The sequence below is a fragment of the Lithobates pipiens genome, unplaced genomic scaffold (assembly GCF_037356315.1).
Source record: "Lithobates pipiens isolate NorthernLeopardFrog02 unplaced genomic scaffold, aLitPip1_a1.2 Scaffold_18, whole genome shotgun sequence".
In the NCBI taxonomy this organism is placed as follows: Eukaryota; Metazoa; Chordata; class Amphibia; order Anura; family Ranidae; genus Lithobates; species Lithobates pipiens.
The window spans coordinates 270,270,445-270,297,074 of NW_027507758.1; positions in this window are offsets into that span (position 1 = coordinate 270,270,445).

Consider the following 26,630-nt stretch of genomic DNA (forward strand, 5'->3'; position numbering starts at 1 on the left):
TGAAATCTATTGGATTTTTGAAACTTTTTTAACTAATAAAAAAATGAAAAGTGGGGCGTGCAAAATTATTCGGCCCCCTTGCGTTAATACTTTGTAGAGCCACCTTTTGCTGCGATTACAGCTGCAAGTCGCTTGGGGTATGTCTCTATCAGTTTTGCACATCGAGAGACTTAAATTCTTGCCCATTCTTCCTTGCAAAATAGCTCGAGCTCAGTGAGGTTGGATGGAGAGCATTTGTGAACAGCAGTTTTCAGCTCTTTCCACAGATTCGCGATTGGATTCAGGTCTGGACTTTGACTTGGCCATTCTAACACCTGGATACGTTTATTTGTGAACCATTCCTTTGTAGATTTTGCTGTATGTTTGGGATCATTGTCTTGTTGGAAGATAAATCTCCGTCCCAGTTTCAGGTCTTTTGCAGACTCCAACAGGTTTTCATCCAGAATGGTCCTCTATTTGGCTGCATCCATCTTCCCCTCAATTTGAACCATCTTCCCTGTCCCTGCTGAAGAAAAGCAGGCCCAAACCATGATGCTGCCACCACCATGTTTGACAGTGGGGATGGTGTGTTGAGGGTGATGAGCTGTGTTGCTTTTACGCCAAACATATCGTTTTGCATTGTGGGCAAAAAGTTCGATTTTGGTTTCATCTGACCAGAGCACCTTCTTCCACATGTTTGGTGTGTCTCCCAGGTGGCTTGTGCAAACTTTAGACAAGACTTTTTATGGATATCTTTGAGAAATGGCTTTCTTCTTGCCACTCTTCCATAAAGGCCAGATTTGTGCAGTGTACGACTGATTGTTGTCCTATGGACAGACTCTCCCACCTCAGCTGTAGTTCTCTGCAGTTCATCCAGAGTGATCATGGGCCTCTTGGCTGCATCTCTGATCAGTCTTCTCCTTGTCTGAGCTGAAAGTTTAGAGGGATGGCCAGGTCTTGGTAGATTTGCAGTGGTCGGATACTCCTTCCATTTCAAAATGATCGCTTGCACAGTGCTCCTTGGGATGTTTAAAGCTTGGGAAATCTTTTTGTATCCAAATCCGGCTTTAAACTTCTCCACAACAGTATTACGGACCTGCCTGGTGTGTTCCTTGGTCTTCATGATGCTCTCTGCACTTTCAACAGAACCCTGAGACTATCACAGAGCAGGTACATTTATACAGAGACTTGATTACACACAGGTGGATTCTATTTATCACCATCAGTCATTTAGGACAACATTGGATCATTCAGAGATCCTCGCTGAACTTCTGGAGTGAGTTTGCTGCACTGAAAGTAAAGGGGCCGAATAATTTTGCACGCACCACTTTTCAGTTTTTTATTTGCTAAAAAAGTTTAAAATTATCCAATAGATTTCGTTCCACTTCAATTGTGTCCCACTTGTTGGTGATTCTTCACAAAAAATGTAAATTTTATATCTTTATGTTTGAAGCCTGAAATGTGGCAAAAGGTTGAAAAGTTCAAGGGGGCCAAATACTTTCGCAAGGCACTGTACTATTGTGATGTATAGAGGAACATGGGGGATGTCAGCTACTCTAAATATAGCACTTGTAAAAGAAGCGTCCCTGAAAATATTTTTGAAATGTTGACAACTATGCACTTAGGCACTGCCCAAGGGCCACAGGGTCAGTAGGGGGCCCCATGAGAGGCTCCTGTGATATTAAAGCGGTAGTAAACTTTTCTAACATTACTACTTTTTAGAGGCCCTGGGGTAGGTTATGCCATAATGTACAAGTATGCCCAGCATATTAGCACATTAGGGTACACTTAAATTGTCAGACTGAGCCCTCCAGTGCTGTGCTGTGATAAATCCGGCGGGGCCCGGGCACTTCCTTCTTCACCCAGTCTTCCTTCTGGGTTCTGTGCCTTCGGTCACTTGCCTTGGCCAGGCTGGGTTGATGTCATTCCCACACATGCTCATGTGCATCCTCTTTCTCTCCCCCCCCCCCTTCTCTCTTATCCTCCCTCCCTTACCCCTCACACCTCTTTCAACCCCTTTCTCTCTCTCTCTCATCTTCCCTCCCTTACCCTTCACACCTCTTCCATCCCCTTTCTCTCTTTCTCTATCTCTATCTCATCCTCCCTCCCTTACCCATTACACCTCTTTCATCCCCTTTCTCTCTTTCTCTCTTTCCCATCCTCCCTCTCTCTCTTTAATTTAATTTGTTATAACAAAAAATAGTTTGCATTTTTATTTATTTATTGTTTATAAAAGGCCTCACCAAAATCCTCAGCACCAGGCCCATTATGTTCTTAATCTGGCCCTGTATAGAGCACCTGTGTTCTTGTTCCAGTTCAGCTTATTATTTATGTGCACCCCCAGGTACTCTACTACATCCACATCCACTTCTCCGATGGAGATGGAGGTCGCTGGTGCCTCTTTCTCAAATCTACAACCAGCTCCTTTTTCTTGGTCACATTTAGGTACAGATCATTATCCTCACGCCATGTGAAAAAGTTCTCCATCACAATCCTCAGTCACTTTCCCATCCCTGATACATCCCAGTACCGCAGAGCCATCAGACAATCTCTGAAGATGGTGAGACTCTGGTAACTAAAATCAGTGGTATAGGCAGTAAAAAGAAAGGGGGAGAGACCTATCCCCTGTGGAACCCCAATATTTCTGATCACCCTGACACATGCACATACTGCAGTATTCCTGTCAAGTAGTCTACAATCCATGACACAAGGGAAACATCAACCTGTATCGCTGCTAGCTTCTCGCCCAAGAGATCCGGCCTGGTAGTATCAGAAGCACTGGAGAAGCACTGCAATCAGTATTGGAAAACTGCCAGCTATTCCCAGCAACGCCATGCAACTCATGTTGGCCTCACTCAGCCCCACTCTTGCTATCTATGTCATAGAACATCAAGGCACAGAGGAACAGCACAGAGGAACAGCACAGAGGAACAGCACAGAGGAACAGCACAGAGGAACAGCACAGCGTTTCCACTCAGGCTTTGCAATCACAGGACATAGATAGCATGAGAGGAGCTAAAGGACACCTTAAGTTGCATGGCCTTGCTGGTAATGACCATCATCCTTCCAATGTTAGTTGCTAGACCACCAGAGTGAATCAGTCAAACATGGTGCTATGTATTTATCAAAGTACATGTATTACAGTAATTTTATTTTTGTGTTTTGTGTATTGAGTAACTATAGGGTGACATTCTATTTTAAATCAGTATTATGCCTAGAGTTTTTAAAGGTACTAAATGAAATGACTTAATAGTATTTTATAAAAAAATCCAGTTATTAAATGGCAGGAAATCACTGGGTATGTCTTGTCTTGTTAAGTGCTGGAACTAAAATTGTATATTTAGAGATAAATGGTTTCTGCATCAAGAATTTTCATGCTACCTTGACATTTACTAAACAATATGTAACTAAAAAAAGGTTACAACCATCTTCATTTCCATTTAAAGAAGCATACACATCTTACAATTCTCACAGAATGAACTCTGGCGGACTTTTCAACAGACTTTTCAATGGAGTTCCGATGGAGTTCCGCTGAAACGGACTTGCCTACACATGATCACACCAAACTCCGATCGTTTAACGTGATGACGTACGACCGGACTAGAACAAGGAAGTTCAATAGCCAGTAGCCAATAGCTGCCCTTGCGTTATTGTTGGTCCATCGGACCTGCATACAGACGAGCGGTTTTCTCGATAGGAACTGGTTCCGGTGGAAAGATTTGAAACATGTTCTATTTCTAAAGTCCTTCAGATTTTTCGACAGAAAAGGTCAAATGAAGCTCACACAATTGAATTGTCCAACGGATTAGTTCCGTCTGAACTTTGCTGTTGAAAAGTCCGGTCGTGTGTACACGGCATTAGATCTCAATCCCACTGGTCTCTTGGAGGTTCTCTGGTACAATTGTGTTTAGAGCAGGGGCAGGCAAAATTTGAGAGGTGGAGATCTATCTGAACAATGTGGAAGATATCAAAGCTCACTGGGGTGTGCCTTTTGTTTTTAAATACATTTTCTAGAAAGATCAAAATAATAAGTATGGTGCTATAACTCCTTAATTCCTGACACAGCCACGAACCAACGCATTGTGGCTGCAGCATGTGTGCATGAGATGCTTCATGCCCTCAACAAAGTTCACCTGACATGTAGAAAACCACAGGCAGCAAGCCTGCAGAATGCTACACATTCAAGTAAATGGGGAAGCACCAAAAACACTCCGCAATGCACATGGTTGCAGCACGATTGTTGGCAAAAATGTCATTAAAACAGGCAGTAAGAAGGTGTTACATCCCTTCCTCATCGCCTGTCAGTAGCCTCTGAAGTGTGATCTGAATGCAGATCAGGCTTCAGAGGCAAGTAAGATTTAAACGCAGGTCCAAATCTCCATAAAATGGCCACATTTGTTCAGTACAATTTACCCCCCCCCAGCCCATATTTCTCACTAGAGATCCCACTAAACTGCCTCATCCCTTGCCTCCTCCCCAGGGTATACAGAACTGCAATAACTTAAGATGATGTCTCCTGCCCTACTTCAGACTTCTCACCCTGCTCTGCTGCGCTGTATCCTCACCTGCTTCAGACATCTCAACCTGCTCTGCAACGCTGTCTCCTCACCTGCTCTCTGGGCTTCCCAACATGCCCTGCCATTCTGTCTCCCCACCTGCTCCGGGGGTTCTCACCCTGCTCTGCCTCCCCACCTGCTCTGGGCTTCTCACCCTGCTCTGCCGCGCTGTCTCCTTCCCTGCTCTGGACTTCTCGCCCAGCTCACTCTGACCGTACCACCTGGGAGAAGCAGTTTAGACCAGGGTCGGTAATTCAAATACAAGATCTACCCATCACCTAGCTGATCGAAAGGTAGCAGACCTTGGGTTTAGAGTATGTAGCACCCTGATGTTTAGGCAGGGTTGCTATCAAATTTAGTTGCCAGGTGATAGTTGCCTTTGTCAATTGTTAGGAGATCAATTGACTCCTTTCTTAATCTTGACTTGTTGTACCCTTTCTCTTCTGTCGCTAGGTGGCAATATGCTAGTGACATTAGATAAGATAGGGGCTTTGCAAGCCCAGACATGAATGGATGGGGTGTCTCAGCCAATGCGCAGGGATCTTCTTTGGTCCCTTGGCCAGCTGGGAGAGCCTATTTATTTGGGTGGAGTCAGGTGATTGGGGTTCTGTGCCACCCGAATGGCTGTCTGGGTGGACGTGTGTTATGCTGCTCCGGGCTGCTAGGCCGGAGGCCTGAGGCCTATCCCGGAGACACCTGACTGCCAGGCTGCCTGAGGCCTATCCAGGAGCAGGAGAAGCAGCGTAGGGTTGGGACTACTGGCTTGTAGTCCAACCAGGAGTAGTGGTTCAGCTGGATGGGGAACCAGCTGTATTCGGAGGTAGAAGGGGAAGTTGTCGCCACTAAGGGACCATCCACCTTGTTACCAGAGACCACTGTGAATAAGTTGAAGCAGTACCTGAGCAGTCTTCTCACCAACCGGGGAGGTTGAAGAAGTGGGAAAACTTCAGCGAGTGCCTAGCCAGGGACCCATTGGAACAGCAGAGGTGACGCTTGCATCAGTGGGTGCCAAGCCAGGGATCTAGCGAGTCAGCAGGGGAGGCACTTGAAGAGTATCTGTGAGTGCCAAGCCAGGGACCCAGCAGGGAAGTGGGGGGTGACAATTGAGGAAAATACTGAGTGCTAAATGTGGAGGAGCTCAGGGATCCAGTGGCTATTGGATCCAAAAGTCTAGTCAATGACTGGGAGACTGCGGTCCTACCTATACAGAAGTGGTTTCTGGCTGGAGGCCTTCACCTGTATAGCTGTCTACCTATAGAAGTCTCAGAGCCTGCCAATTATCATTGCATCTACTTAAGGGTGTCCTGTAGGGATGGGCTTTATGTTCGGGTTGAACATGAGTTAGACTCGAACATTGGCTGTTTGCCAAATAGCGAACAATTTGGGATGTTCGCGGCAAATTCGAAAGCCGTAGAACACCCCTTAAAAGTCTATGGGAAAAATCAAAAGTGCTAATTTTAAAGGTTAATATGCAAGTTATTGACTCAAAAAGTGTTTGGGGACCTGGGTCCTGCCCCCGGGGACATGTATCAATGCAAAAAAAAGTTTTAAAAACGACCGTTTTTTAGGGAGCAGTGATTTTAATAATGCTTAAAGTGAAACAAAAGGGAAACAATAAAAGTGTAATATTCCTTTCAATTTCATACCGGGGGGTGTCTATAGTATGCCTGTAAAGTGGAGCATGTTTCCCGTGTTTAGAACAGTCTGAGAGCAAAATGTTCTTCCCCTGCTTCTTCCTCTATCTTCCTCTGCTTCTTCCTCTGGTCTTCTCGTCCATCATCTTCCTCCGGCTTCTTCTTCCCGTCTTCGTCCTCTGGACGATCCTCCTCAACAGGAGGCTTAGGCTTTCCCCTGGTGTCAGAGGGGGCGTGGTTACCCATTTCCATAAACGGATGACCCCGCTCCCCTCTGACACCACAGGGAATTGTCTGTACGGAGAATTGTCTGCACCCCGGCTGGCAGTGGCATTGAGAGTCCACCTGCTATCACCTGGCTTGTGAGAGAAGCTGCTCCTCTTGTTTCTGTAGCTGCTCCAGGACCCAGTGCTCTGGTTATCAGTCAATGCCCAAGTCGGGCCAACCTGCTATCCTTGATGGTGGAACCATCAGGGAAAAGGACACCGGAGTTGGGTAAGCCTGCAAAGGGTGAAAGTGGTGTTCCATTGAGGGAGATGATACCGGTGACCATTAAGGGAGACAATGCGGTTGTGCCAAATAAAGCCAGCTCCGCACTTACCTATCTCCAGGCCAAAGAATGCTCCACTATCTCCGTTCAATGTACTCAACAACGTCGTTTTATGACGTACAATGACAAATTGTACACTATCCTAATGCAAAATCGAATAAAATATTTAAAAGTGAAAAAAAAAAAAAAAAAGAAGGTCGGGGACACACTCCACATCTTTTGGACAGGTTCCAAACTACAGAAATACTGGAAAGATGTGATCACTTTTAATTTGATACCTGCAATCTATTGTATGGTTCCTTTTTTTATTTTATTTTTAATAAACCATCCATGGTTGATCTATGCCATGTGGAGTGTTTGTCCTTTTTTTCTCCCTTCGTGTTTGAATATTGATGACTGCCTCTGATCATTATCCCATGGATTGGTCCGGATATCTGGCTGCTTTGGAACCATCCTTCCTGCCTTGGAACCATCACTCAGTCTATGCGGATTGGACCGGCATTACTTGGCCTGGCATTATTCCATCACTGGGAATCCAGTATTATAAGCCTGTAAAACGCATGGTTTGTGCGTCCATCTGTTCCGGTAAGAGTACCCACCCTCTCTTTTGAATATCTTTATCAATACCATCTAATCTACCTTGACCATATGTTCCTTGTTCCAGCTCGGGTTTGAAGATAAAGTTTTCTATCCATTGGACATTTTCATATATGGACATTGGCCATTCGATTAGTGTCTACTGCTGTTTGCACTGTGATATTTTAATTTGTTATATGATTCATTTTATAGGCCATTTCTAATTTATGATTTGGTTTGTTTTTTCACTATGACTTTTGCTTTGGGTCTTATTTAGCGCTGTACTTTTTGTTTTCTATATAATTTCTCATCACCCTACTGTTGTGTTTCCTGATACCATCCAGTCTTCTACAGCCAGGGTAGCCATATAATCTCAGATAAAAGGGGGTTAGACCTCATCCAACAAGTACTCACCATGGTTTAAACGTATTATTACTATTATTGTGCAAATTGTCGAACATCTTATATGGGCAGATGTACACTCTAATAACTATTTTCTCATTTTGACAAGTTAGTCCTGGCCTTCAGAAAGGTGAGCTGCACCAAGGGCCAGTTTAAGGACAACTAACATGGGTGCCCTTTTAAACCCCTCCATTGCTTACAGTGGTAGTAAACCACGGCTGGCAAGAAAAGAAAAAAAAATCCCCTGCAAAGGCAATGGCATAATGTGCTATTATGCATCAAAATACTTACCTTAGAATGAAGCCATCTAGCGGTGCACTGTCACCGCTGACAAGGCTTCCTTATTCACCCAGTCTTCCTTCCTCATTTGTGGGCTCTTGCGGTACGAGTGGCTGGAGCCGAGTTGACATTGCATGCGCGTGGGAGCCTTCTGCTGTGGCGCGGCGCTCTGAAGGTCTGGCACAGTATGCCAGACTTTCAGACCACATGCAATGGTGATGTCACCAGCTGCATCCATTGGGAATATCTCCTAAACAACATAAATTTATGAGATATTAAATGTACCTACAGGTAAGCCTTATTATAGGCTAACCTGTAGGTACTAAATACGTTACTACCGTTTTAAATTACAAACATTAAGAGTCAACAAGTGCTGAAAGTGAAACAAATGTTTGAAACTGTATAAACCAGTTTTCTTACAAGTCAGCCCCAGGGCAGACGTCACAACTATGCTAAATAAAAACTTGTTTTAAATTGGACATTGGTCAAAATCAAGCAATTAATTTCTTTTATTTTAAATCATGATGGAATTCACTTTGATAAATGATAATTAAAAACAATTATTTTTTCCTGTCAGAAAGACAAGCCCCGTAAAAAAAATAGAAAATGCATTTCCTGGAGAAAATGTGTGGGAATGCTGAATAGTTGAATTGCTAAAGCTAACTGGATGAATAGCTTAAATCCATAAGAAAAAGTTGAAGAAGTGAGAATAGTTGAAAAAGTAGGAATGGTTTTAAAATGAACATGAATTTCATTAAAAAAGTTTAACAACACCACTAATTTATGAAAGATGTGGAATATTTAAAGGTTTTTGAAAAGCTTTTTAATCATTAATCCCCACACCTAATGAGTGAGAGACAGTGTGAGAGAACCCTTCAAACCAGCCTTAATAAATCCACAACAGTGCATGCTATGGAAACAGGGACTTCACTGTTAGAGACACATGGCCTTTGTTAGCGTATCGGTATAAAATGTATGTTGATAAACTTAAAAATGTGGGCATGTCAGCGATTTAAAAAAAAAAAAGTTGTCTGTGCGTTTCGCTGGGAAATGTGAAGAATTTTATACAGGCCAGTCAATGGAAGAATGTGTAGAACTCTTCTCATTTGGAAGCTCAACCAGCCAAAAGTAAAAGGTGTATCACAAAACATTTGTCTAAACATTGCCTGAAACAGACAAAAATACCTAGGTTTTGATGTATAAATTGTGTATGACAAGTAGATCTTGTGAGCATGAGAGAAATTTATAGAGAAGGACCTAAGATAATTTTTGTAAGGCTCTGTGCTCTAGCTATGACATCATCCACTCTAAGCAGCCCAATACACACTCTGTTTAATCGATAACATTTCCTGAAATGATCACTAAACTTAAACAGATTTTTCACAAAAACTATAAAAGATATCAAACTGAAAAGATATAGTCAGATAGCTGAAATATTTTGTGAACATTTTAAAGTTTGTTTGGCATCTGTAGGTGAAAGTATGAAGGAGCTGAAACATTTGGGAGCGGAAGAAGATTTTAAAGATTTGAAGCATGCATTCACTTCAATGTTAAAAAAAAGCGTTAGAAATAGTGATGCACCGAAATTTCGACCGCCGAAACATATCGGCCGAAAATGCCCTTTTCGGCAATTTGCCGAAAGAGAAAAACGGCCGATAATGGAGCCGAAAATGGGGCATGGCCTGGGTGGGGGCGGGGCTCCGCCCCCCGCCCCAGGTGACGCCCATCATAAGGCAGGAGAGCCACCTCCGCCGCCTTTTTGATAACAGCGCCGGGAACATCACAGCTTTCATTTCAATTGCTGTGTGTTCCCGGCCGTGCGCCGTCACACGCAGCCCCTCCCCCTTGTCTAGGCACTTAGATAGACAGATCATCCGCAGGATTGGACGGATGATCTGTCTATCAAAGTGCCCGGACAAGGGGGAGGGGCTGCGTGTGATGGCGCACGGCCGGGAACACACAGCAATTGAAATGAAAGCTGTGATGTTCCCGGCGCTGTTATCAAACAGGCGGCGGAGGCGGCTCTCTTCCCTGCATACAGTGCACAGGCTGGCTGCAAAATGGCACACAGGCTGCAATGGGACACACTGGCTGCAATTGGCTGCAATGGGGCACACTGGCTGCAATTGGCTGCAATGGGGCACACTGGCTGCAATTGGCTGCAATGGGGCACACTGGCTGCAATTGGCTGCAATGGGGCACACTGGCTGCAATTGGGCACACTGGCTGCAATGGGGCACACTGGCTGCAATGGGGGCACACTGGCTGCAATGGGGGCACACTGGCTGCAATGGGGGCACACTGGCTGCAATGGGGCACACTGGCTGCAATGGGGGATGCCTCCTGTACCACGTCCTCTGTCTCTGACCATCTCCTGTACCATGTCCCCAGTCTGACCATCTTCTGTACCACGTCCCCAGTCTCTGACCATCTCCTGTACCACGTCCCCAGTCTCTGACCATCTCCTGTACCACGTCCCCAGTCTCTGACCATCTCCTATACCGTGTCCCCAGTCTGGCCATCTCCTGTACCGTGTCCCCAGTCTGACCATCTCCTGTACCGTGTCCCCAGTCTCTGACCACCTCCTGTACCATGTCCCCAGTCTCTGACCACCTCCTGTACCATGTCCCCAGTCTCTGACCACCTCCTGTACCATGTCCCCAGTCTCTGACCACCTCCTGTACCATGTCCCCAGTCTCTGACCACCTCCTGTACCATGTCCCCAGTCTCTGACCATCTCCTGTACCATGTCCCCAGTCTCTGACCACCTCCTGTACCATGTCCCCAGTCTCTGACCACCTCCTGTACCATGTCCCCAGTCTATGACCACCTCCTGTATAAAAATATTTTTTAAAAACAGTCATTTTCGGTATCGGTGCTGTTTCGGTATCGGTTTCGGTTTTCGGCCTAGTGTATTTTTCATTTTCGGTATCGGTTTCGGCACCAAAAAACCCATTCAGTGCATCCCTAGTTAGAAAGCTTAATATTTTAAAAAGTATGGTTCCATGGTAACAGTAGAAAAAAAGTTGAAGAAGTCCCATCATTAGCTGAAAGAGCTGAGCCTTTTAAAAGTTGAATGGTTTTAATAGCATGCAGAAGTTACGCAGAGCCAAAAAACGTACGGAATAAAATTTAAATTAATAAATAAATATCGAACAACAATAGTGGGACTGCTGAAGCAGTCCCACTAATAAAAACTAATAACAATAGTGGGACTGCTGAAGCATTCAAGAGAATGTGCAGCCTGTTTGCTCTCACTATGGTAAATGTTGTGCAATTGTGTTATGGAACCAGAGGATAAGATACTGTATATCTGATGTGCATTTTTTGTACACAAACGCTGTATCGGTGGACAAAGACTTAACAAGTGAGGCAGCTGTGTAGGTAAATACCAGGATAAATATTAGTGCTAAATATTAGTGCTACAGATAGCTTTCACCGCAAGATTATTTTATTTGATCTGAAGATATGTTCTACCACATCAGTCTTAACAAGGTTGCATCTGATACTGTGATATGATTATCAGCAATTCAATAATTTTGAAGGGTCCCTCTTGCAGTGCTTGCATTCCTCTTGCAGTTTCCTGCTGATATGGGTGCTGCCTTTTGACTGCCAGAATTTTCAATCATGGCGTTCTTACAGGGTCCTGAGTGAGTCCTCAAAGGGTTCTGAAGTCCTCCATCAGTAACATCATGACATCATAATGTGAAGAGGGACAGTATATAGAATTGGTAATCTGGCCTAAAGTGCTGCTTCTGATCCCCACACTCAATTAGCAGAAGAGGAGTCATGGATAATCATGTGACAGCAGACTTAGGTAAGTAAAAGAACGTATTGAAAGCTTTTAAAAGCAATGAAAAGCGAGGAGCAGGTGAATAAGGGTCATTGGGACATTTTCCCCTTGAGTTGGCCTAAAATATGTGGACATACCTATTATTTTACATTTAAAATGTTTTTTTAAATACCTATTGTTACATTAATAAACGTTTCTTTGAAGATAAGAGCAAATGGAGGGGGTGTGAGCAAATGTCAAGGATACAATATAATGTATACAGTACATATAATCTATAGTCCAGTATGTGCTGCCCTGGATCTAAAGGAAAAAAAAAACATATTTTAGGTAGAACATTCACAATCACTTTTTAGAGGAAAAAATCATCCTGTTTGACAACCAGGTACAGCTCAGAGAATTATGATGACTGCACTGCCAGGCAAAGACATGCATTTTGGTAACCATGACAACCTATCCTCAATGTTATAATCATTTGCTGCTCTACCTGCCTACACACATACACTATTAAAATTAATATGTATATTAATAAATGCAAGCACTTAATTCATGAACTTCTGGCATTGAAAGGGTTAGGATTAGTTAGTGATGTCCTTTGAGTATTTTAAAATGACCTTATGCTGCACAAGGTATTAAGTCATATTGTAACGCCCAAGTGATTATTTGTTTTTTTTAGATAAAATGCAATAAAACATTTTTGGCTTGTTATCCAATATACAGTACTTGATTTAATGAGAAAGAAGAGCATAGTGATAGCAAATAAAACTCCAAATTAGTCTGTGCCTGCCAGTGTCTGTCAACCTACATTGTCAACATTGTGCATTACAAGGAATAATGTATCTCTGCCCTAAATTATTAAAGGAAAACATAGACATACTGTAGCACCCTCCTAGGTAGGTTGCAAGGATGATAAGTACATTTTTCTTTGGCTCCTCTGTAATCATTGGAGCCCCTATTGATTTCTCTGGGCTGCACTACTCACAGGCTGCAGGTTTCATTGGTTCCCCACTGCATTCTGGAGGCTTCTAGAACATAGAAGGCAGGGAAAGTCAAATGAACAGCTTAAATATTTATTGTGCTGCAGCCAATACCTGGGGAGTTGTGCCCAGTAGATAGCTGGGGGGACAAATATTCTAGGGTCTGGAGAAGCCCTGCCTCCCAGCTTCAAGGGCTGCTGCCCCATTGAGGCATTTCTGCTGGAATCTGTTGATGTTCATTGAGGTCCTAGCCATAGCAGAATTGGGGGGGGGGGGGGCTTTTCCAAATTACTTTCGGAGGTAACTAAGCAGTTTCACCTAAGGATCTGGTATGAAAAACTCAGCGAAGAGTGCCTGGTGGAGGCTGAAAGTGTTTAGCTTAGCTGCCCTCTGGCATTTTGAGTATTGACTGGAGTTCAGCATTCTAGTAACTGTGTGCTGTTCTAGAAAACACACACAAGCAAAACTGCTCCAGGTGAGTGATTAGCCATGCAACAGAATAGAGATTAGGACCACAGCAGCCCCAGGAATGCTAACAAAAGGAGAATCGATAACTAAATTTGATCAATTGTATCCTAAACGTTTTTGGTAAATGCAACATAGCATACAAAAAATCCCACAGATGTAGAACAAAGACTGCATGAGTGGGACTTGTTCCACCACAATATCAACTAACAATAATAAAACATTCTGAACAGTAGAAAACGAACAAATTAACTGTGTAATGTCCCAATTCACTTGTTGAACACTCGTGTCCCTACCAGGGCTTGAAATGAGGAATAAAAGTGTCAAACAGCTACTGCTCATTTTTACTGCTCTTATATGTTTGATAAAAGACCATGACAGTGCTGCCGGTATAAGGCTGGGTTCACACTGCTGCGGCTAAGAGAACCGGATGTGATTCACACCGCACTGCAGTGCAAATCACATCCGATCTCTGTGCGATGCAAGTTCAGCCATACAGATAGTATGGTAGAATTCGCGTCACACCCGCCACAAACTCGCACAGGACCCTTTTTTTGGTCCGCAGCAGAATCGGATCGCATGGGTGTCCGAGTTTGCAGATCACACTGCGATATGCGAACTGATCTGGGGGTGTCATTAAGGTTTTCACTGACACTCCCAGCAGTCCGCATAGGGCAGTGTGAACTGCCGGCGGGAGGCATGCGATGCGGGAACCCGCCGCGGATTCGTGGCGTTCCCACCGGCAGTTCACACTGCCCTATGCGGACTGCTGGGAGTGTCAGTGAAACCTTAATCTAACCCCCAGATTAGTTTGCATATCGCAGTGCGATCTGCAAACTCGGACAGGAATCTGATCGCATGGTGTGAACACCCATGCGATCCGATTCTGCTGCGGACCAAAAAAAGGGTCCTGTGCGAGTTTGTGGCGGGTGTGATGCGAATTCAGCCATACTATCTGTATGGCTGAACTCGCATCGCACAGAGATCGGATGTGATTTGCACTGCAGTGCGGTGCGAATCGCATCCGGTTCTCGTAGATGCAGCAGTGTGAACCCAGCCTTTATGCCGATCAAGTCTTGGTACAGTCCATCATATAAGTCTCCAGTTAATCAGTGATAACGCATAGCATATTCAGTCAGGTTTAGATTTAGTTAATATAGCAGACTTGCAGACACTTTCTGCTGATTGTTTTAAACCAGGAATCAGTACAGCTCAAACCAATGCGTGCATGGATCAGCCGTCAGTCTTTGCAAGTGAGCAGACATGGAGACAAATGTTTGAGGAGGGAAACTAATCCGTACAAAGTTCTTACCCTTCCCTTTGCTATGACAGCTTTACTGTCAGTAGAAGCATCTCTCGCATGTCAGACTTCAACCCTTCCAGCAAGGACAGACTGCAGCTGTACCGCCATGATAGATTCCTTGTATCTACCAGTATGACCACTTGTTTGCACGACGAGCAGTGATACTCATTACATCTGGTTCCCTGTACCGGCTGCTTAGCTGCATTTAACCAGTAGGGGTCACCTTGCTAACTTCAAAACGGAATTGCTCAGGTGTGAGGGAGGGTGCCAGCGTCTATAGCATAGATTCGTTGATGCGTTTCGTGCTTTAAACAAGCACTTCATCTGGACGTTGTGCTTATATGGTCCCAGTCCTTAACCACTTAATCCCCAGACAATTTGGCTGGCCCAAGACCAGAGCACTTTTTGTGATTCGGCAATGTGTCGCTTTAACTGACAATTGCAGGGTCGTGCGATGTGGCTCCCAAACAAAATTGACCTACATTTTTCCCACAAATAGAGCTTTCTTTTGGTGGTATTTGATCACCTCGGCAGTTTTTATTTTTTGCGCTATAAACAAAAAAAGAGCGTCAATTTTGAAACAACGCATTCTTTTTTTAACTTTTTGCTATAATAAATATCCCCAAAAAATATATAAAACATTTTTTTCCCTCAGTTTAGGCCGATACATATTCTTCTACATATTTTTGGTAAACAAATTGCAATAAGGGTATACCAATTGGTTTGCGCAAAAGTTATAGCATCTACAAAAATAGGGGATCATTTTATGGCATTTTTATTAATAGTTTTTTTTACTAGTAATGGCGGCGAACAGCGATTTTTATCCTGACTGACATTATGCCGGACAATTTTGACACATTTTTGGGACCATTGGCATTAATACAGCGATCAGTGCGATTAAAATTGCATTGATTAATGTAAAAAAAAATGGCAGTGAAGGGGTTAACACTAGGGGGCAGGGGAGGGGTTAATATGTATCCTATTTTATGTTCTAACTGAAGGGGGGATGGGATTGTGCAGGGAAACTAACAGATTGCTGTCCATACTCTGTATGAACAGATGATCTGCCAGTTCCCTGCTCAGAGAACCAGAAACTGTGTGTTTACACACACAGCTGCTGGTTTTCCATGTGCCCCGAGCGATCATGGGAGCCCCGTGGTGATCGAGACCTCCGGGCACTCGCATCGGCTCAGGGAGCGCTGAAAACTAAAAATTGGTCTGGGCAGGAAGGGGGTGAAAATGTCCTGTATTGAAGTGGTTAAATAAGGCATCCCAGCCAATCAGAATCTCAATTGCACAATAGATTGTACATCGCCATCTTTCCCCGAAGGGGAAAAAGATCAATATTGGGGGCGCAGGAGGAGACCAGACCCCTCATCTTACCGGAGGATCTGTTGTGGCCGGAGGAGAGGAGAAAATTACAGGCTTCTGTGCTGTTTCCAGTGTCAAGATGGTGAGTGCTCTATACAGCCCCCAGTGGTGACACATAGGCATGACAGCATTATACATAAGAGGAGAAATTCCTGAGAAAATCTCCCTTATCTTTTCGCAGAAGCAGGGTTTATCAGAAATAAAGACCCAATCTCCACCCTTCACGGTGGGCTCCGAGACCTTTTAGGAAACCTTCAGGAATGGGGGAAGCTCAGGTTACCCACAATCCTGGACCTGCGACAGCATCCTGCCAGTAAAAACATTATGGCCTTACTACCAAAAAGTACTAGATCCCAGGGCCCAGCTCTCTAAAGAGAACCGTTCACAAGCAAAACCTTGTTTCTTTGGACACTAGGCCCGGGTACCATTCATTTAGCCCTTGCAAAGGAAATCAGAACGGATCCAGTCAGCATGGCTGGCCCCAGCAAGGAAGCTTCCAGTGGAGCTCAGCACAGCATTTCTTTACTCGTGACCAACACCTTAGACACTGGCGAAAAGGACTCCCAGTAGTGGGAGGGGTTATAAAGGGAGTACACTTCTTGCTTGACCATGCGTGCACACTTGCATGCAGATGGTACCACTATAATGATAGTAACGCACCCGTGCGTTCAAAACTGGACCACATTCAAGGCAATTAGCAACGTGAATACAAATGTAAAAGAAAATGATCACTGGCTAACAGTATAGGGGAATTGTTCTTTAAATAGAACAAACAATTACGTATCAGAATCTGTTGATGTCTACAATGGGGGATGAAGGAAGAAGGGGCAACATACTGGAAAGTGTGCCTGTATAAAAGAAGGTGAACCCATATAAAATTGGAAAAAACTATGAAGAGTCATTCTACCCATGCATATTTGCTATATTAGTCTATAGTTTACTGAATATGGGCATGAGGGGCATCACATGACTCTGTGAATTTCCAGTTCCTCATTGAGGCCCCCCGGCGTGAGAGACCCCAACAGATAGCTCCAGAAGGTATCCCTCTTGCAAAGGAGAGAGAACCTTTCGTTCTCAGTTAAGGTGCCCTTTGGGATACTCGCAATTGCAAAAACTTCCAAGAAACGAAAGTCTTTATTATGTGCTTGGAGAAAATGGCGTGGGAAGCTATGCTTGTCAAAGCCCTTTTTGATAAATCGACGGTGTTCGCCCACTCTCCTACTGAGGGTGAGTATGGTGCGATCGACGTATAGTAAATTGCATGGACACCGCAGAATGTAGACAACAAATTCTGTAGAGCAAGTAATAAACTGCTTAATTGGGAAAGAGATACCTTTATTTGTAACGATCTTAGAGCACCCATGAGTAATAAATTGGCATGTGAGCCAACCTCTTTTCCAGCATTGAAAAATTCCTGTTCTATTATCAAAAAATGTCCTGATGTCAGAAAGAGGTCTACTGTGTTTTTTTTTTTTTTAACTTACTAGAGGCGATGATGATTTTTATAGTATGTGCTTTTCTAAATGTAATTTGTGGTTTGGGAGGTAAACAGGGGGCCAAACGTTGATACAATTTTAGAATATTATAGTGTTAGTGAATAATTTTTGAAATGGTTCTATATTTGGTATTGAATGTAGAAACACATCTAATGCTGCGTACACACGACCGGACTTTTCGAGGGACTAGGTCCGACGGTCTTTCTGACAGACCTTCGACGAAGTTCCGACTGACTTTCTGAATGAACGGACTTGGCCACACACAGTCACACCAAAGTCCGACGGATTTGAACGTGATGACGTATGACCGGACTAGAATAAGGAAGTTCATAGCCAGTAGCCAATAGCTGTCCTAGCGTCGGTTTTCGTCCGTCGGACCAGCATACAGACAAGCGGATTTCTCGGTCCGGCAGAGTTCTGGTGGGAAAATGTAAAACATGTTCTATTTCTAAAGTCCGCCGGATGTTTGCCAAGCAAAGGTCCGATGGAGCCCACACACGATCTAATTGACCGATGGACTCGTTCCGTCGGACCTTTGCTGTCAAAAAGTCCGGTCATGTGTACGTGGTATAACAGTGTTTCCCATGTCCTTGCTATGGTTGTCTTTATTTTTGTTTTTTTGGTGACTTGTTGGTATGGGAAAGGAAGCATCCCGGACTAGGTCATTGGGATAACCCTTTCATATGAACTTTTTTAACATATGTTCACCAAGTAGATTGTAATCTTCAACCATTGTGCAGTTTCTCCTTAATCTATGGAACTGCCCATGGGGATGTTATTTTTTTTAACACCCCATGCCTCCAACACCGCCTGCCTCCATCAACCTCTGCCACCAACACCCCCTTTCTCCATCAACCTCTGCCACCAACACCCCTCGGCCTCCATACCCCAGATTTGATGATTTTGATCAAATTGCATAGCGATTGGGGGTAATGTAGCCCCTAAAGCCAACAGCCAACTAGCACTTTCAGACAGATCAATGGCAGGTTTTCTTTTAATGACCATTTTACATTTTATAATGCATGAATAGTTAAAGGAGCAAAGCGCAGCACCAATCAGAATCCTTGTATAGCACATTCTATTTACTATGTGATACTCCACCTTTCAATACAGTTTATATAAAAACACTGCAGTCTATGAAGTACATGTTACTGGCCCCTCTGCCACCATCACCCCCTACTTCTAGGCTCCATCCCCCTCTGCCACCATAACTTGTTGTACCGTTGGCTGGGCTGTCACTCTGTCCTCGTCTCCCCGTGGACTCTGCATTGCCTGGATGCAGGGCTCCTCATTCCACCGCCGTGTGCTGCTCAACCTCCAATCCGAATCCTCCTGCTTCTGGTTAGATTTCAAATGTTGGCGCGCCTCAGCGCCTGGCAGGATGTGCTAATATGGCACGTCACTCAACACCTGCCTCAGAGTCGTCAGTAAAGCGTGCCCGCGCCGCACAGGCAGCCTCTGTGAAACCCGCCCCTCCCGCCGGCTGAATACAGGTCGGATCTGCTCGGCAAGTTCTGGAACGGCGCATGCGCAATTCCAAGTCGGACCGGCAATGGCTATTTTTTACTGACACCTTCCCGCTACTGCGGGCATTTACGGGCGGGGAAAAAAGAGCCCGTTTTTTTACGGGCGGTTGGCAACACTGTCATCAATGTACCGTCTGTAAAAGACTATGTGCTCTAGGTAGGGATTGTTGGCCCAGAAATGCCATACCCCAGGATGATCTCTTTCCATCTGTGAATGGCGAACTTCCCAAGAACATTTAACCCCTCTCCTTCAAGATCATATGGTGGTACCGTTTTTACAGTTTTCTGATCAATTGTACAGTTACAATTTTTCTTCTACTGCAGTTTACACCAACATCTACAGCCCTGTGGATATCGCTGGGCTATAATTTAAGTGCAATAAATAGTTTTTTAATCAAATCCAAGGTGTATATAATTTGATATATCTACACATATATTGACATATTTTTATTTTTTCTCATAGAGCGCTGCCTTTTGTTACTTTATATCTTGCTTCCCATTTTTCCAGTGGGCGACAGCTGCACTGGGTGTCCACTCTATTTAAATACACCACCCCCCCCCCCCCCTCACTTTCAGGTTAAGCGCTGCAGAAACGTTGTTGCTTGTTACTGGACTGTTTCTGATTCTGTGAACCTGTGAAAATTTGGTGTACCTGGCTGTGCAGGGTGGGGAATCCCTTTTCACCTGCAGCTCCATTGTGAGGTGTGCTAAAACTACAAAACCACTCCCCTCTGTTATTTGGAAAAGGAGCAGGGTGAGATCACATAGTCCTATCTGGTTTCTGTACAAAACGGTGAATGAGCAATGTCACCCTCAGGCAAGATGTGTGTTACTGGAAGAATCACCAAGAGAAAACAAGGAAAAAAGAAAACTAGCAATGTTACCACATCTAAGCATATCACATTTTTGTTTTGGGGTTTAGATATATTTTACATTTGTGTCATCCTCCTCTCTGTGCTGTGGGTGCCAGAACTGTTTAACTCTGAGTTAATGCATAGAAATGCAAATGAGTTAAAGAAGCTCTCATACATTTATGTATTTTATCCAGGGGCGTAACTATAGGGGGTGCAGCAGTCGCGACCGCAACTGGGCCCTGTGATGCAGGGGGCCCATGCAGCCCCCTCTGCATATGGCCGGCAGCAGCATAGGCAGCTAGGGGTACCAGTGCACCATGCACACGGGTGGCTGGAGGTGGAGGGTGACTAGCAGAGGTCCATGCTCGACTATCGCACTGGCTGCTCTTTAGTTATGCATTCCCTGCATGATCTGTGTCCTCGGCCGGCTCCTCAGAGTACCCCTCTCCTGCTCCATGCATTGCCGCTCAGTCCGATGTCTGTTCTCCCCAGCCAGAGTCCCACCCCCCCGAGTCCGGCCCACACTGCACTGCATACTTCTACTGGGACAAACAAACTTTAAGCACACAGATGCAGTGCAGCCCTATAAAAAACGCAGGCTTGTCTGCCAGCCCCCTTCTCCCCCGTCATACACAGATGATGAAAGGTCTTTCTGGGAGATATGCTGATCGCCCGTCCAGCACACTGGATGGAGCCCAGGCCAACATGGATGAGTGCGCGGCCTGCAGCTTGGTCATGGTGAGTGAGAGGACCCCACACACCATTACATACCCCCTCCATCTCCCCCTGGGGACAGGGACCCCTTCTCACGTGGGGACAGGGACCCCCACCTCCCCTGGGGACAGGGACCCCTTCTCACCTGGGGGCAGTAACTTCATCTGCCCTGGAGAAAAGGACCTAATCTCTTCAGGGGACATGGACCCCATCCTGCCTAGGGGCAGTCCCCCAATGGGGCACCTAAAAAAAAAAAAATAATAATAAAAAAAAAACTACTGATACCAGTGGTGGAACTACAGGGCTCACAAAGGTCATACCTGTGACCACGCCCTGGAGTTCCACCGTCGGACTCGGAGGGAAGGGCCCTGGCTGGGGTTCAGGGGGGCCCTTCATGGTTTCTTGCATCGGGGTCCTGAAGGTTCTAGTTATGCCACTGATTTTATCTATGTATTTAATGAATGCCTGACATTTTGCTTTTACTAATAATTGAAAGGGCTGTTCTTGTTCCAGTATAGGCTGTGCTAAGCAGAGCTAGGGCAAGCAGAGCTTTGACAGTTTTCTGTTGCATATGTAATATTATCAGCCTGATTCTTCAAATGTTATTATTTGGTCACTAAATTCCTTGGTGAAGGGACACACTTATGCACCTGTAGCACTATGCCCGGAGTAGCTGCTGTATTGTTTGGGTCCTCTTCCCCTGTTCCAGTGATGACCCACCCTGTACTTGGACCCAAGTAACACCGCTACACCAGAAACTATTACATTGGCTCTATTAATCCTTGCTGACCCAGGGAATAGCACCCGCACCCACACAGATGTCATATTGGAAGCGGCAGTCATATTTGTGCAGCTGCTGTGTTCCAATTGACATCAATGGTTCTGCCTATATGTGGATGCACGGAACACCTGTGCATTCCTCTGTGGGTAAACATGGCCCCCACATGCGGTATGCATTGATACGCCCTATGTGAACAAGGTCTTAAAAAGCAAACGACCTGAAAAGGAAATTTGGTTAGAGAAAAAGTGCACACAACATGAGCACAAAATAGAATATTGCTGTAGGCATGAACAGACAGCAGTGTAATGAAAGTCTGACTTAGCGTTAAAATGATTTACATTATCTGGCAATACTATGCTCTAATTAGACAACAGGTCAGGATGAAATTAGCTATAGTCCTGCCAGTGTTGGGGTCCTTGTTTACTTGTGGTGGAGTACACGCTCTCAACTGAGTAACCGCATAGTCCCCTTCTGGCAGAACTAGCAACAATAATCACTTCAAAAAATGTGAACACTTCAAAGTGGCCAACAGGCCTCTCATGAATTTTAAAGATCCTCTAGACTACTTCGGAAAAGTAGGGAATCTGGACAGCAGCTCTAGGACAGTAGTACAGTCCTCTGAACAGCAGCACTGTTTACAGCAGCAAATGTCTCTCTTCTCTCTGTTCTTAGTACAGTTGGCAGCAGCATGTGGTCCAGCATATCTTTCAAGTTCCGGAGGCTCTCTGCAGCTCTGTCTAACAGCAGCACATGGCCAAGGGGTCTTGACACACTCTACCCAGGCACAGTACAGTATTCCAAGTTCTGGTGTATTATTGTACAATAGATTTGGGATTATAAAAGCTGGATGGATCAAAGGCATTTTCAGTCTAGGAAATAAGCACATCAATGTGTGTCTTTCTGCTAAAGTGGAAAATGAGATTATGGAAATGGCTCTGAGGATGCAGAACTGACAGCCCTAAATCGTCATCACCACTGCAATTTAAAGCTGAACTATAGCCTTACCTTCTTCCAAAGTTGTACAGGCTCCTCTCCAGCTGGTAAAAGCAGCAGAATGACATGTTATCTAAGATCTGAAGCTAAATAATAAATGTATACCTGAAAGAGAAGAAATTGACAGAAGATGGCAACTATGGGGGTCATTTACTATATTATCCTGCAGTCCCAGAAAATAGCACCCAAATAAGGCCAATTTGACTTCAACCCTCAGAAACTGAGCGCTAATGCAAATGGAAAGCAGGGCTATTGCGGCAAAATTGCCTGTCAGATCACATATGCGGGAATAGTGGAAGTCAATGAACCTGCAAAATCCAAAGTTCTCACTGAAGGCTTACATGCAGTTCTTTGCCATAAAAAGTGTATGGGAACCGGGGACCTGGGCCCTGCCCCACAGGACATGTATCAATTGGTGCTTTAATGGTGATTTTAATAATGCTTAAAGTGTAACAAAAATTAAAAATTCCTTTAAATATCATGCCCAGGGGGTGTCCTTAGTATGTCTGTAAAGTAGTGCACCTTTCCTGTGTTTATTACTGTACTGCAGCAAAATTAAATTTCTAAAGGAAAACATTTCATATAAAATTGCTTGCGGCTGTAATGAATTGCCGGTTCCCAGCAATATAGAGTTAAAATCAAAGAAAAAAACAGCATAGGTTCCCCTTCGGGTCTGGTATGGATATTAAGGGGAACTCCACGCCAATTTTTTTTTTAAATGGCGTAGGGGTCCTCCCCAGAATTCATACCAGACCCTTTAGTCGGCTGTAATGAATTGCCGGTTCCCAGCAATATAGAGTTAAAATCAAAGAAAAAAACAGCATAGGTTCCCCTTCGGGTCTGGTATGGATATTAACCACTTCAGCTCCGGACCAATAAACACCTTAAGGACCAGAGGTCTTTTTGCAATTTCGCACTGCGCTGCTTTAACTGGTAATTGCGCGGTCATGCAATATTGCACCCAAACGAAATTTGCGTCCTTTTCTTCCCACAAATAGAGCTTTCTTTTGATGGTATTTGATTGCCTCTGCGATTTTTTTTTTTTGCGATATAAATGGAAAAAGAGCGAAAATTTTGAAAAAAAAAGATATTTTCTTTTTTTGTTATAAGAAAAATCGAATAAACTAAATTTTAGTCATACATTGAGGGCAAAATTTATTCAGCCACATGTCTTTAGTAAAAAAAATGTCAATAAGCGTATATTTTTTGGTTTGCGCAAAAGTTATAGCGTCTACAAACTAGAGTACATTTTCTGGAATTTACACAGCTTTTAATTTATGACTGCCGATCTCATTTCTTGAGGTGCTAAAATGGCAGGGCAGTACAAATCCCCCCCAAATGACCCCATTTTGGAAAGTAGACACCCCAAGGAAATTGCTGATGGGTATGTTGAGCCCATTGAATATTTATTTTTTTTGTCCTAAGGGATTGAATAATGACAAAAAAAAAAAAAAAAAAAATTTTTTACAAAAAGTTGTCACTAAATGATATATTGCTCACACATGCCATGGTTATATGTGGAATTGCACCCCAAAATATATTCCGCTACTTCTCCCGAGTATGGGGATACCACGTGTGTGGGACTTTTTGGGAGTCTAGTCGCGCACGGCACCCCGAAAACCAATCACCACCTTCAGGATTTCTAAGGGTGCAAATTTTTGATTTAACTCCTCACTACCTATCACAGTTTCGAAGGCCATAAAATGCCAAAATAGCACAAAACCCCCCCAAATGACCCCATTTTGGAAAGTAGACACCCCAAGCTATTTACTGAGAGGCATGTTGAGTCCATGGAATATTTTATATTTTGCCAAAAGTTGCGGGAATATTACAAACTTTTTTTTTTTTTGCACAAAGTTGTCACTAAATGATATATTGCTCACACATGCTATGGGCAGAAGTCAAATTACACCCCAAAATAAATTCTGCTGCTTCTCCCGAGTACGGGGATACCACATGTGGGGGACTTTTTGGGAGCCTAGCCACGTACGGGACCCCGAAAACCAAGCACTGCCTTCCGGATTTGAATATAAAATGCTATAAAAAACAAACTAACCAGAGTCACCCGTAACACTTATACGGTGATCAGTGTTGAAAGGGTTAACTAGGGGCAATCAGGGGGTTCAAATTTTTATTAGGTAGTATATGGGGGTCCCTGGCGCTATATAAAAACCTGACGGGGAACCTAAATAACTAACTGGCTAACCAGCGTCACCAGTGACACTTATACTGTGATCGCTGGTGAAAGGGGGTGAAAGGGTTAACTAGCAGCAATCAGGGGGTTAAAACCATTATTGGGTAGTATATCGGGGTACCTAGCGCTATAAAAACCTGGCGGTGAACCTAAAAAAATAACTAGCTACCTAGCGACACTAGCGACACTGATGCAGCGTTCAGAAAAATTATCGCTTAGTGACACTGGCAAAAGGGGGTGAAAGGGTTAACTAGCGGAAATCAGGGGGTTAAAACCATTATTGGGTAGTATATCGGGGTACCTAGCGCTATAAAAACCTGGCGGTGAACCTAAAAAAATAACTAGCTACCTAGCGACTGTAGCGACACTAATGCAGCGATCAGAAAAACGATCGCTTAGTGACACTGGCAAAAGGGGGTGAAAGGGTTAACTAGCAGCAAACAGGGGGTTAAAACCATTATTGGGTAGTATATCGAGGTACCTAGCGATATAAAAACCTGGCGGTGAACCTAAAAAAATAACTAGCTACCTAGCGACACATGCAGCGATCAGAAAAATGATCGCTTAGTGACACTGGCAAAAGGGGGTGAAAGGGTTAACTAGCGGCAATCAGGGGGTTAAAACCATTATTGGGTAGTATATCGGGGTACCTAGCGCTATAAAAACCTGGCGGTGAACCTAAAAAAATAACTAGCTACCTAGCGACTGTAGCGACACTAATGCAGCGATCAGAAAAACGATCGCTTAGTGACACTGGCAAAAGGGGGTGAAAGGGTTAACTAGCGGCAATCAGGGGGTTAAAAACATTATTGGGTAGTATATCGGGGTACCTAGCGATATAAAAACCTGGCGGTGAACCTAAAAAAATAACTAGCTACCCAGCGACACATGCAGCGATCAGAAAAATGATCGCTTAGTGACACTGGCAAAAGGGGGTGAAAGGGTTAACTCTAGGGGCAATCAGGGGGTTAAATCTTTATTGGGGGGTGATAGGGGGCTACCCTGGACCTAACACTAACTGTCCTGACAGTTTTTACTGTCACAACTGACACTGAATGCATTGATCAGTAAAGAAATGATCAATGCAATCAGTGACACTGTGACTGGGGGGGGAGGGGGGGCGGGGGGGGATCGGGGGGCGATCGGGGGGAGATCGGGGGGAGATCGGGGGGGTTTGTGTGCCTGTGTGTACCTACATGTCAGTGTAGTGTTGGTGCACACTTACTTTTACTCTTCTCCTCGTAGTCCGGTCAAAAAGACCGCCCCGAGGAGAATGACATCACTTCCTCCTTCCTGTGTAAACAATACACAGGGGAGGAAGCTTCTCATTGGCCAGGAGCGATCCAGAGGGGGTGGCCGAAAACCAACGGCCATCCCCTCATCACGGAGCGCTCCTGGACCGAATCGGACCGCCGTAAACAGCGGGAGGGGGTCCGATCGGACCCCCCACCCGCTGGAAGGCAATCACGTAGATGTACGTGATTGTGCCTGCCTGTGCCATTGTGCTGACGTACAATGGCAATACGGCGGTCCTTAAGTGGTTAAGGGGAACTCCACGCCAATTTTTTTTTTTAAATGGCGTAGGGGTCCTCCCCAGAATCCATACCAGACCCTTTAGTTCTGATATGGATATTAATGGGAACCCCGCGCCAAAATTTAAAAAAATGGCGTGGGGGTCCCCCCAAATCCATACCAGACCCTTATCTGAGCACACAACCTGGCAGGCCACAGGAAAAGAGGGGGGGAGAGAGAGCGCCCCCCCCTGAACAGTACCAGGTCACAGGCCCTCACCATGGGGAAGGGTGCTTTGGGGTCCCCCCAAAACACTTTGTCCCCATGTTGATTGGGACAAGGGCCTCATCCCCACAACCCTTGCCCGGTGGTTGTGGGTGGGGGGCTTATCAGAATCTGCAACCCCCTTTAATAAGGGGGCCCCCAGTTCCCGTCCCCCACCTGTGTGAATGGGTATTGGGTACATTATTCCCCTACCCATTCACCAAAAAAAGAGGTGAAATGTGACAAAAGACAATAGCCAGTTTTTGACAATTCCTTTATTAAAAATATCTTCTTATTTCTCCGCTTCTTCCTCCAGCTTCTTCTTCCCCCCGCTGCTTCCTCTGGTCTTCTCCATCTTCCTCTGGCTTCTTCTTCCCCTGGTCCGTCCTCTGGTCTTTCTCCCCTGCTCCCACT